At 49.1% G+C, this 13256-nt stretch overlaps 1 long non-coding RNA gene across 1 annotated transcript; it reads left to right on the plus strand.

The window, feature by feature from the left end:
- Positions 1–592: 592 nt before the first annotated feature.
- LOC115063408 lies at positions 593–6091 on the plus strand. Its single transcript, XR_003843272.1, has 3 exons — positions 593–767; positions 5194–5356; positions 5658–6091. It is a non-coding gene; the product is annotated as an uncharacterized LOC115063408 (long non-coding RNA).
- Positions 6092–13256: the final 7165 nt, after the last annotated feature.

The following is a 13256-nucleotide window of genomic DNA, read 5'->3' on the forward strand; positions in this document are numbered from 1 at the left end:
TGACACGCCCAGCACTGTGGTAGACTTCATGTTAATGATCTAATGTCTATCGAAGTCTTCTGAAAGAACTGTTTGAAGCACTTTGCAGACCAAGGTGGCCAAAGCCTGGCTGCTGACTCCTGTCTTATGCTCATTTGACATCTGTTGGTTGTCATTGCTGTGTCCTTTGGGACAACAGAAAAAGAAGGTACCCTCTTTTAAAACCTTTATACATGCACACACAAAACAAAAGCCACCTTTACACCAGATTACAACACTCTAGGAAATGTCTCTAGGGTGACCTTGAGCAAACTGCTTAACATCTCAGCTGCCATGTTCTCCTGGCTTGTGACACAGTTGGTGAGGGCATTTGCCTGTGTGTTTAGGACACAGTGATTTGACTCTGTGCAAAAGGCAGCCCTTGGAGACTGAAGTAACTCAGGGCTCCTGCAAATGCTGTGGCAAATGACTGCTCACCCTAACAAGGTGCCATTATCTAATGTCAGCCAAGAAGTAGGTGCTCCTCTTTTCACTTTAAGCATGGGAGCTGATGGTGTAATCTCACTTCGGCTCTCAGAATCAAAGGGTAAGCCTCTATGGACGTGAAGGAAGGGCCCAGGAGGAGGAGAAACTTTACCTTGGAGTGGCCTATCTCTTGAATGGTCCTCTGAGCCTGCTTTATTTTCCAGGGAACCTGTGCCAACCACCTCCACTCTGCACACCAGACTTCCCTTCATCATCAAGTCAGCCACAGAGGATCCCAACAGTGAAATCCAGAAGGCTTTAAGGTAAAGGTGAATTCTGTAGCCATGCCCCATCTTCTCTTCAGAGAACAGCCAGGATGCTGACAGCTCAGAGTCTAAGTCCACACTCAGCACTTCCCCAGGACAGAGTCAGCAAGCAGGGCTCATGTGGCCTGAAATGTGTCTGTTTGCTAAATGGAAACAGAGATTATCCTAGCAATTATACCCCAACAAAGGACATCCGTCATGTTGCCAACGCTAGCTGGGAGGGAAGACCCAATTCCCCAGCAGCTCCCAGCAGGATTTCTGCTCAGGACATGAGATGTTTTGTTTTAGGTTTGTTTGTTTGTTTGTTTGTCTTTCCTTTCTTTGTGGGGGTGCATGTCACAGCATGAGGGTAAAGGTCAAGGATAACTTTACAGAGTCTGTTCCCTCCTTCCACCTTTGCATGGGTTCTCGAGACTGGACTCATGTTGCCAGCCAATGTGCCTTTACCCACTGAGCCATCTTGCTGGCCCGTTCTAGTGATCCATCCTCGCCTCCCAATGGGCAGAAAGGCTGGGACGCCGGTAGTATATGTGTGTTCATCCTCCATTTAGCTGTGAGCTTTGAGTATGCAGTAAGTACAGAGATGGACCCTGAGAAGTTGTTATTCTCACTGTTCCCTGAATATGGTTCATGACTGATTTCTGACCTCTCATTCACCTGCCTGGTGGTACACAGTGAAATAATACATATTAACCACGATAATTTCCTCGGCAAATAAAGTCACCTTGGTAATTGACCTGGGTGAGTTGAAGTTCCTACACTGCCTTACAAATCCGATCCATCTTATACAGCATGTCAGCAGCTCTGTCTTGTAGCCAGCATCCAGGCGTGGCTCTAGACCACCAGTGAGGTCTTTTCAATGAGACTCCTGAGGGGGAAATGAGTTTACACTGTCCTTGGTGTGGTGAGGTGAAGGGAGTGACTGTGAACAGGACTTAGAACCTTTGACCTCCAAGCCTCACAGAAAAGGACACACTATCTGGGCCCTCAGAGGGAGAATGTTCCTCCAAGAAGGGCTGGACCAAACCCTGAGTCCCACCCATGCACAAGCTTGCCAGAGCCCATGCCTGCCCTTGCCCCTTAGTACTTTATACCATAATCATTCAGTATCCATTTGCCAGGCAGACAGATCCCACAGGGATACTCAGTCCAAGGACTCTTGGGGTACAGGGCACCTCAAGGACTTGGTGGGTATCGACAAGTCTCCTTATGCCATATGGGTCAAAAGCTGTGAAATGTTCCTAAATAGAACTCTGGAGAATCTTATGAGGTCTTGGGAGAGACTGAAGAGGAACTTTCCAAGCACTGTTTGGATGAGGTTCCTGTAAGTATCAGCCACACCCACAAGGCCACAGACCTTTCTACCAAAGGCCTTGTTTTCTAGCCTGATTTATCACAGCCTTTTACCTTCTAGGTTAAAAAAATAAATAAAAGCCTAAGTGTTAGCATTTCTTTTAGACTCTGCCCCCACAGTTACCTGGCAACAGCCAGGTATGCCTGACTCATTATAAAAGGGGCTGCTTGCCCCCCTCCTCACTCTCTTCCCCTCTTCCTCCTGTCTCTTCTACCCCCTCTCCCCACCCCCCTCTCTCCACGTGTTCATGGCCAGCTTCTACTTCTCTTCTTTCCACCCCCTCCCTCTCTCTGCCTTTCTCTGGCTCTACTACCCTCTCAACTCCCCGCCCCATGGCCTAAATAAACTCTATTCCTTACTATATCAGTGGTATGGCTGGTACCTCAGGGGGGAGGGATGCCTCAACATGGGCACACAGAGGTACCCCCTCCCCCTATACACACCATTCTGTGCCTCTAGCCTCTACCAAACATATCCCTCCCTTCTCCTTCTTTTCTTCTTTCTTCTTCTTCTTCTTCTTCTTCTTCTTCTTCTTCTTCTTCTTCTTCTTCTTCTTCTTCTTCCTCCTCCTCCTCCTCCTCCTCCTTCATATATATATATATATATATATATATATATATATATATATATATGTAAAACACAACAATAACGATAAAGCTCTGGTCTGGCTCACTTGTATGCACGGACATTTTCTTCTCACTGTGGGACTTGTTCATTCATGACTCAAGGGCTTCCCAGGATTTTAGGTAGATGGGTCAAGATACTTCGGCTGGGGGAGGGATGTGTGTGTGTGTGTGTGTGTGTGTGTGTGTGTGTGTGTGTGTGTGTCTACAGGGTTCACTGCCAACACACATTGCATGAAAGGGATAATGGCCTCACTGTCGGCAGCCCTGAGCCCAGGAAGCTTCATGTTGACTTGTGTACCTGGGAATAGTAAAATGTTCCTGGAGTTGTAATGAGCAAAACTGAATTCAAACCTCAAATGCAGAATGAACTGGAACTGTTTCTGGTGGCACTCACCTGTGTCTCACCGTCTGTCTGGTTGTCTCGAGGCTTGAGCACTGTGTGAGCCCAGCTATGCAGGGCCACCTAAGCTAGGTGAGACATCTCAGCGCAGATTCAAGACTATGGGACCTACAGTGTCTTTACTGTGAGTAGTTCCCTATACTTACAGGAACTGGTTTAACTGCAGAAAACAAGGACAGAAAAAAGAGTATCTTCCTACCACCATTCTTCAGTGGCAGTGCTCAATCTTTTCAACGGCTGTTTGAGTCACGGACTTGAGGTTTATAGAAGTTCACTAACTGAGTTTTGGCTTGGGTTGAGGATGGAATTTCGAACAATTTCTCTAAACCTACTCCTTGTATTTTACACTAAATGTTTATGTACACAAAGCAATGTTCTCAGCTTTAATTATAAAGTCAACGCATCAGTTAGTCCTGGAAAGTCAGGGAGAATTGCCCTTCAGAGACTCTGTGGGACCCTCATCCTTGGAAAATTTAAATGGCCACTTTGACACTTCCAGAGAACTGTGTCATGACCACTGATGAGAACTGATGGATGTGTCCACAGAGTGGAGATGCAGGTGAAGTCCACCCTCCCAGTGGACTTCCATGTGGCCTCTGCTCCTAGACCTATCCTGCTCAGCTCAACCACAGTCTTTGGACTTGGCCAGAGGGAGACAGAAGACAGGTCAACACATAGCAGTTTGGGAGGAGGCAGGCCAGAAGGGCTTCATCTCTAGGATTCAGGAGTTGGAACTTGGTGAGAGAGTACAAAGGAAACAGGAGATTTGGCATGTGAGACCCTTAGGACGATGCTGGCTGCTTTCTGTGTGGGATGAGATGATCTGGGAAAGGCCATCCTGGAAAGCAGAACCGTGTGTGAGCACAAGCGTGGCTTCAGGAAACTTACAGGTCATGGAGAGGAGAAGGCACCGTGGTAGATCTCTGTTCTAGAAGCTTTGTTGAATAAGACAGCAGGACAGTGGGGAGAGCTCTGGCATTGCCATGCTGATGCCAAGATCCAGAAAGGAAAGAGTGATATAGGAGCTAAGCCCCCAAAGGGAGCAGATGTCTCTGTAAGCATGGAAGGCCTAACACGGAAGCCATTCAGTCCATGGCCAGACGGGCCCATTACAGGCAGCTAGGGAGCCAGGCTCTTTCCTGAGTGACTGTCTTCCTCCAGGGAAGAAGCCATACCATCTGTTGCCACAAGAACTGTGCTCAGGAGAGAGGTGGCAAGAAAAACACGTGGAGCACTCGCTCACAGACAGCCTGAGCTTCCCCCTTCAGCCAGTCAGCCATTGCAGACCTCTCCTGATGAGGCTTTCTCTCTTGCTCTTCTCCATCTCCCTCATCAGGCAGCTGCCAAGAGAAATAGCCTGCCTGTCTCTTAACCTCAAGTAAAACTACTCTCAAACGTAAAAGAAGAAAAAAAAAAAAAGTGAGTTATGCCTGCCAGGAGCGAGCCTGGTTCCTAGTCCTGAGTAGACCGACACTCACCTGCCAGCTGGTCCAGCCTGCTCTCTGAGCTGGGGTGTCTGACAGGAAGGCAGGCAGCTGGGCAGGGTCCATTAGACAGTCACTGACTGCAGAGGACTCTCTTTCCCTGTCCTCTATGCCCTTGAGGAGTGGGGTGGATGCTGAGGGTGTGCGGCTGGTCACTGACTGCAGAGGGCGCTCTTTCCCTGTCTTTCTATGTCCTTGAGGAGTGGGGTGTATGCTGAGGGTGTGCCCCTGTGGATGCTGAACTCTTGCCCCTTCCTGTGTCCAAACATTAACTCCTTTTTGAGCACATACCAGGCAACAGATCAAGAGAAACCTGTCGCAAACTGTAGAATATCAAAGGCTCATTCTTCTGATGGCAGGTCAATACCACTGCCCTCAGAGGAACTTGTAATGAGTGCATGTCAGACATTCAGTGAACTCAGACACCAATGAGCTCATTGTTGTCACAAAGTAAGGGACTGGCACGTGGTACTTCGTGTTTTAGAGAACTGGAGATAGAACCATTTAACAGTTCCTACAGCAACTGTTTACTCCTTCCTCCTCTCCCCTCCCTGTCCAGGTTCAGGAGGCTGACTGAGTCACACAGAGGACCTATATCATCCCAATGTCACCAATTTCTTGATGCACCCATGGATTCTTTGGGATAGTGGCTGTGTATGTCAACCTAGCCAGCCTCTGGTGCCCGCAAACTGGTCAGATGCCACGCAGATGTTGCTGCAAAGGTATTTTTCAAGATGAGGTTGCATCTCCACACAGGCGTTGTAAAGCAGACCACTGTACAAATTATGATAGGTCCCATCTCCTTAGTTGAAAGCCTTAAAAGAAAAAAACTAGTATTTCCCCAAGAAAGAATTCTGCCTCTAGAAATCCTCAAGATCAAACCTATAACTCTAGTTGTTACCTAAACTCCCAGCTGTCCTGTCTTGTAAATTTCAGACTTTCTAGGCCCCACATGAGCCAATTCTTTAAAGTCAATCTCTCTCTGAGCCTCTCTCACCTTCTCTCTTTGTGCTACCTGGAAAGCTATAAGCTCCACGCCAGATGGCTCCACAGAAGTCTCGCGGCAGTGGAGGACAGCTCAGAGAAGCTGCTGCCGGGACTCCCTGCGTGCACGACAGGGCCACTTCACAAGACTTGTTATTGAGGGCATCAGGTGAGGAACTGTGAAACCCAAGTGCTCAGATCCCCTTCAGGAAAGAGCAGCTTCCTTTGAGCTGAAGAATGCCTGGCTCTCACTCACTAATGAGTGGGCTTAGCCATGCCCATCATCCCCCTGCCCTTCTCATTACCTGAACAAGCAAGAGGTAATTACAGAAGTCAAGCCTCCGTGCCTTCTAGAGAATGCTGACATTACCGTGACAGGCGAACACCCATGCACTGTGTCCAGATAAGCATGGCATACTCACTGGCCAGTTTTTCTCACCCTTAATGTCTCTTCCAGATTCACAAATGGTTGGTTTTAGAATTACAGATATGATAAAGCATCCTGGCTTGTGTTCACTTCTTTATTTCGCTTTCATTGAGATCACATGCATGTGTGTGTGTGTGTGTGTGTGTGTGTGTGTGTGTGTGTGTGTGTGTGTGTGTGTCTGTATTAATCAGAGGTCAACCCCAAGTGTCATTCCTCAGATGTCGTCTACCTTGTCTTTTAACCAGGGTCTTTCTCTCATTTGGCCTGAACCTAGCACATTGACTTGGCTAGGTTGAGTGGCCAGCAAGCCCTCAGGGTCCCTCTGTTGCCACCTCCCCAGGACTGGAATTACAGGCTTGGAACACCATATCCAGCTTTTTTCTGTATGAGTTCTAGGTATTGAACTCAGGCCCTCATGACTGCATGGTGAGAACTTTACTGACCGAATTACGCCCCCGGCATCATCTATGGTGACTGTAATGTCTGCCCCAAACTATATTGGAACTCTATCTTAGAAAATTCAGGGTTTTAGCGTGCAGGAGGCAAAAATGTCAAAGTCTACATTTACCTGATGGAGGTTTTGTGAAGGTAGCTGGCAAAGTCACCCAGGCCCATAAATGGCCCACCTGAACTTTCTCCTGAAGGCCGGAAAGAAATCCCACAGCCACAGTCTCCATCCACACCCCTCAGCCTGCGAGTCCTGCTCTGGCCTGCTGCAGGCTGAGTACTTGCTACACGCTCCCTCCATCTTTCTCCTTTCCTGTACAAACTGATGACCCACTGCTTCCTACCCAGGGTATGCATCAGCTGGGATCCGTGGAGAGACGGACACCAAGACATGAGACATTTAAGAGAGGTGACAGGAAGATTCCCATGAGGAAAATGGGAGACAGGTTGGATGGAATGGGTTTAGAGATCTGTCCTGATACCCCGGGAAGAAGAGTGGCAAGAAGGATAGACAGGAAATGGCTCCCAGTGTTGCACAGACCACAGAGATGTAACCATCAGCCATAAGGCACTCAGAAAGAGGGGTTAGCTTCCCTCTGTAGCCAATGTTGCCTGTAACTAGGGAAGGGTGAAGGCTGCTAAGGCTCTGGGCTATGTGCTAAGGATGCCTGCACTATGGACTCCTTGGAAGGGAGTTTAGCAGCATGTTCACATCCCCCAGTCCCTGTGCCACACACAGCCAGCTCCCAAGGCTACCCCGGCTTTTCATTCTAGAAGAAACTTAGAAGAGGACAGACACCCTCCTCCCCAGCCCCCACTGCCCTGGGTCTGGGGCCATTCTCCCCTTTGTTCCCATAGCATTCTGCTCAGTGTGGTGCTTGCCGGACCTTGCTCCTGAGACCCTAAGCAGAGATGATGATGCCCTCCTCAGACAGATTGCTGCATGTGAGGAAGAGCATCATCTATACGGGCTCACTGGGCCACTGTGCAGAGGCAGCTCCATACCAAGAGTGACTCTTCACAGCTGATCTTTACATGCTGGGGTCAAAGTGTCCTGGTGGCAGCTATAGCTTATGGTTCAATAGGTTCTTTGCTATCTGCCTTTGAGCACACCCCCTGTGGACCCACAGTTCCATTCAGGCATGTGACAGAAACGCTACTGCACATTTGCTTGACCCTCTCAGTAAGACTGCCTACCCATCAAGTTGGGTCTGGAGGCTAGCTGCACAAGGACAATGGAGACTTGTGGGTGACCTGGCTCAGGGATATCTTCGCAGCCTCCTGTATCCTCAGGCTTATCTTCTATGTACTCATCCCATCTTCTGATAGACTGTTGCTGGGGTCATACAAATAGTGAATTAGAGTCTCCCAGGACATGGACACAGTAAGTCCTAAGGACAGGTAAGTGTTGCCTCTACTGCATCAGCGCTGATGCTGTGGCTTCTGTCCAGGCCCAGGCATGATCTCATGTGACACCTCCAACCACAGTTGCCACCACAGCAGGTTCTCTGGGAGGGACCCAGTGACCACCTCTAGGCTATGACAACATCAAATCCCTCTATGACCCCCCAGAGCTTTTGACCACAGCTCTTCTCTGGCTTCATCTCTAACTTCTCTCAGCATTGTCTCTCTAGGAGCAGAAGCCTGATCTTTGGCCCAGATATGTACTATTGGTCGCTAAACTATGCCCTTTAAAAAGGAATGTGGTACTATATTATTAACCTGTACAGCAATACATGCCTACTGGTGCAGTAATAGTAAACTCGGTATAAAATTGCTCTCTGATTGGAACCAAGGCTCATTTCACAGAAAACAGCTCACATCTGTACTGTAAGCCTCATCAAACGCACATGCTAGGGAAACCATAGGTTCTGGTAGACTGATTACAGATGTTGTTTTGCTAAATAGACATCACATGCTCATCAAATTGCCTTCTTAGACATGTCTCTACCCACCAGTGAGGGTTGCTGTTAGACTCCATCATGTCTCTACCCACCAGTGAGGGTTGCTGTTAGACTCCATCATGTCTCTACCCACCAGTGAGGGTTGCTGTTAGACTCCATCATGTCTCTACCCACCAGTGAGGGTTGCTGTTAGACTCCATCAGAGAAGGTTCTTTTTGTAGCAGGTAATAGTTACCCCAGAGAATAGATGACTACTGAATGTTGAACCATAAATATGTATATTATAAAAGCCATAAATCTACATTACCCTCCCAAAGCTTGTGGAACTTCACAGTAGAGGAGACAAAATGGATTTAAGAGCTGGTGAGAAGGACAAAACAGTGAGGCTGTTTTCTGTGCATGGCTTGAGCATTGCCCTCTTTTTTAGAAGTTGTTTTTACTTTAGATCATGTCTACGTGTGTATCTGCATGGGCGGGTGCATGTAAGTGCGGACACAGAGGAGAGCCGTCTCAGATCCCCTGGAGCTGGAGTTATAAGGTAGTTGTGAACCACCTGATGTGGATGCTGGGAATCAAACTTAGGTCCTCGGCCAGAGCAGTACAAGGCCTTAGATCACTGAGCCATCTCCCCAGGCTGCAGAGTGCACTCTTCTGCTCACAGTGGTGACTTCAGAAGACCTGCAGAAGAGCAGACCCACCTCCACCCTGACATGGGAAACAGTCCTCCCCCAACAAGCATGAATTCATCTAACTGTCCTGCTATTTACAAGACCCTCTTTCCAAATAGGTGGGGCTGGTAGGGTAGCTCAGTGGTAGAGAACATGCTTAGCAAGTCCAAGGTTCTGGGTTTGATACCAGAACTAACCAAGTCACCAGCAAACCCCACCACCAAGTAAGTCTTAACCATGGCACCGTGGGAGGATGTTCACATGTCCTGTGATGCAGGTGTGTGTGTGTGTGTGTGTGTGTGTGTGTGTGTGTGTGTATGTGTCCATGCACACGTGTGTGGGTCTGCTTGCATGTGACAACAGAGGCACCACTTGAGTTCTCAGCACTCACTCTGCACAGCCATGCTTGAATTCTGGTTATATCTCACCTTGTTCCATAAAAAGACTCCAGGCAATGGCTGCTTCCACTGTCTGCCAGGAGGTTTGTTTCCCGTTGACTGTTTTGGGATTGACTTGATTGTTGGTGTAAGGAGCCAAGTCAGCCAGGGCCTCTGACCTCAGAGTCTGGAATACAGCAGGCCCCAACATGAGACGGCCAGGGCCTGCAGGGAGAGGCACCTCAGCTTCATGGGTGTAATCCTGCCAGCATCCAGATATCTACTACCAACTTCCAAATATCTCCTGACTCCAGGAGACACCAGAAACCCCTGAGTCTTAGCATCTGGCCAGGCAGTTTCAAAGCTCTGAGAGTACAGAACTTTGGGAGCAGATGGGTTTTTGGGGTGGAAGTGGGCTTGTCTCCACATTTAAACATCCAGGCCCCAATGCCTCAAGTCCCTTAGCAGCTCTCAGTAACAGAACAAATGGAGTAGAAGGTCTCACTACATGACAGCCACATGCAGAAGGGAACCACAAGGACCTATGGCAGACATCAATCAAAAACAATTTACAGTCAATGTGTCAACAGCACCTTTGGTGCCATGAGCTTCAAGGGTTAGTTTTAATCAGGGCAGAGTGGCTCATCTCCATGCTAGGACTGGGAATTCCCAGGTTCTCACAGAGTAGCTTTCTGGGAGCTGTTCCATTGATGGGGCTGCCTAAGGCCAGCTGTGCTCAGCACTGTCCCTTGGCACTGTCCCTCGAGGAGCCTCTGGAGGCTGGGATGCAGAAGCTGGGGAGGGGGGTGTCCTGGGGCAGGATCACAGGATCCTCTCCTTCCTTCCCTCTCCCCTTTCTCTCTTTCTCTCTTTCTTTTCTCTTCCCTCTTCTCCTTATTCCTTCCCCTCCGTTTTTCTTCCTACCTATTATAGCCTGGGCTGTCCTAGAACTCCTTACACAACCCAGACCAATCTAGAACTTGGCAATCCTGCCTCAGAGAAAAATATTTTTTTGAAACAAGGTCTCATGTAGCCCAGGCTAGGCTGGCACTCATGATCCTCCTTCCTCCAATGGGGAAGACACTGAGTCCAGAGATCAAGAAGCACTCATTATGGGTCATGGGGCCACAGGTAAGCACTCAGAACTACCACTCAGGCTGATGCCGGCTTCTGTGGAAAGCACTGGATCTCCTGCTTCCCAGGCTAGATGGCTCTGTCACATCCCATGCCCAGTGAGCACCTACTATGTGTGTGTGTTATTTAAGATTGAATGTGGAAGTGCAAGGGCCCATGGTTGTAGAGGTAAGGCCTTCTATAAGCATGAAGGGTTCACTACTATGGTGACACCCTCAAGTATAAGTAACCTCCATACCTGGCAAGTTGTCCGATTGCTGTTCTGTGTGGTCAGTCTTTGTGCAACGAGGCAGCACACTGCCTGGGAGCCAGAGTCGCTGTCATGGGAACCTCCTCACTTCACCACTTTTGCTTTAGAGATTCTCTTAGATCTGTCTTATGAACAATCTCACATATTTCTCCCACAAATCACACTTTCTTTCTAACTAAGGAAGGACTCATCAAGTGGCTAGTCACCCTGCAGCTAATTCAATGGGCTATTTCTACCCATGGGTACCACATTCTCTGGTAGAGTTAAGAAAAACATTTCAGACCCCACCGGTGTTAGTTTTCTGTTACCGTGCAAACCCCTGAGGTGATCAAATCAGAAAGAGATTACCTTAGCTCAGCTTCTGAAACCCAATCGTAATGGATCACAGAGAGGAAAGATGGGGCTTTTGCTAGGGCACAGCCTTCCCTGTGCTGTCATCGCAATGAAGCCAGTGTCACTGTGCCTTTCTCACTGTGTGACACAACACCCCAAAAGCAGCTTAAGAAAGGGGTGGTTTAAAGGCACAGGGTGGGGAAGGGGCTTGTGGCTGCTCGTAGGGCATCTGAAGTCAGGAGGCAGAGCAGGAGGAGGCGGGGAGCTGGTGCTCAGCCGGCTTTCTCCTTTTTATTCAGCCTGAGACCCCAGCCCACAGAATGGCTCTGCCCACACTTAAGTTGCACTTTCCCACCTCAATGTACCTAATGTAGAAAGGCAGGGTGACAGCGGTGTTCCCTGCCCTGTCTCACCTTCCTAGGCAGACAGGCTGCCATGCTGGGACTCTCTGATCTCCATGTGTTTGTCACTGGGAAGCACTGGCATGACATCACACATGAAGGAGCCTGGGCTCTCTCCACTAAGCACGGTGACTGCCATCACACAGGAAGGAGGCAGAGTCATGATGTCAAGCCAGAGTGCAGCGACCGCGCCTTCAGCTCAGGGTCCTGCCTCAAAACCCTGATTCCAAAGCCAAGGGCCCTATGCTCCTGTGACCATAGCAGACCCCAGACCTGCCCCACGGTGACTTTTACAAAACCCTGCCTCCCTCCTTTCTAGCCTACAACCTCCTATTTCTCCAATAACTGGGACAATCAGGAGTGATATTTTTTTCTGGTTCCACCTCACACAGCCCCTTTACCAAAAAAAAAAAAAAGACCTTGGCTTCTGGCTCAACAAAGCACTCAGGTGGGCTTGCAGGACACTCTTCTCATCCTAGACACCTCCTTGTTGTACCACACAAGCCATTGAACACACATGCCCCTTTCTCAGATGTGATGGTCTCTACCTTACCTGAACACTGGAAGCCTCTGGGGGATTTAGGAAGTACAGATGGACAATGACAAGTTGCCTAAAGATGGACAAAGATGCCTAAAGACAAGTTGGTCTTTCCATTGTCCCACTGGCTCCCAACACTGCCCTTCTCCCCATCCTGACTCCGCACCCCCTTGGCTCCCATTCCCCTCTCTGCTTCCCTTCACAGTAAAGTCTGTCTAGCCTGCCCGCCTCTCACTTCCTTCCTGCTTTTCCTCGCCAGTGCCTGCTCCAATAGGACTTCCTGCCTGTGTAATGAAATGCTATGTGACTTTGTGGCTAAACAACCTCCCATCACTCACTGGTTGGCTGGGCCCCGCAGCATCGACAGCTGGTCTCACCCACAGTCCTATTCTTTGCATGGACTCCTGCCACCCTGCCACCCACATTCATGGCTCCAACCCTCCTGAGCTGCAGCTCCTGGGTGTAAACATCTTGCCAGCTCCCTTGGGCTTGAAATCCTAGTCAGACTCTTCTGCCTGCTTCTGTCTTGTTGCCTAGGCCTGGCCAGCCTTTCTGTTGCTCAGGTCCAATCCGAGTTGCCCCAAGTCCTTTCCTCCTCATGCCCATGTCCACCAGTCAGCAGGTTCATGTCCTACTGACCAAAGGGCTCCAGGTCCATACCCCACCCTCCTGCTGTGCCTGCTCAGTCCAAACTGGATCGGGTGCTGTCTAGTAACCACTTTCCATTCCCACACCGCCCCTACATGATCAGCCCACAACAGTTAGAGCAATCCCTCGCCAATTCCTACTCACAGGCTCCTCTTCTCACTCATAAAACTGCAGTCTCCACAGAAGCTTGTGTGTGCGTGCATGCTTGTGTGTGTGTGTGTGTGTATGCACGTGTGTGTTCATGTGTGTGTGTATGTGTGTGTATGTATGTGCACATGTGTGCATGTGTGTATGCTTGTGTGTATATGTGTATGAACATGTGTGTGTGCATGTGTGTATGTGCATGTGGGTGTGCATGAGCATGTGTGTGTATGTGTGCATATGCATGCATGCATGTATGTATGTATACCTGTGTGCATGTGTGTGCTTGTGTGTTCTTGTGTGTTTATGTGTGTGCATGTAGGTGTACATGAGCATGTGTGTGTGTGTGCATGTGTGTGTGCTTGTGTGT

Source organism: Mus pahari, chromosome 2, assembly GCF_900095145.1.
Source record: "Mus pahari chromosome 2, PAHARI_EIJ_v1.1, whole genome shotgun sequence".
Lineage (NCBI taxonomy): Eukaryota > Metazoa > Chordata > Mammalia > Rodentia > Muridae > Mus > Mus pahari.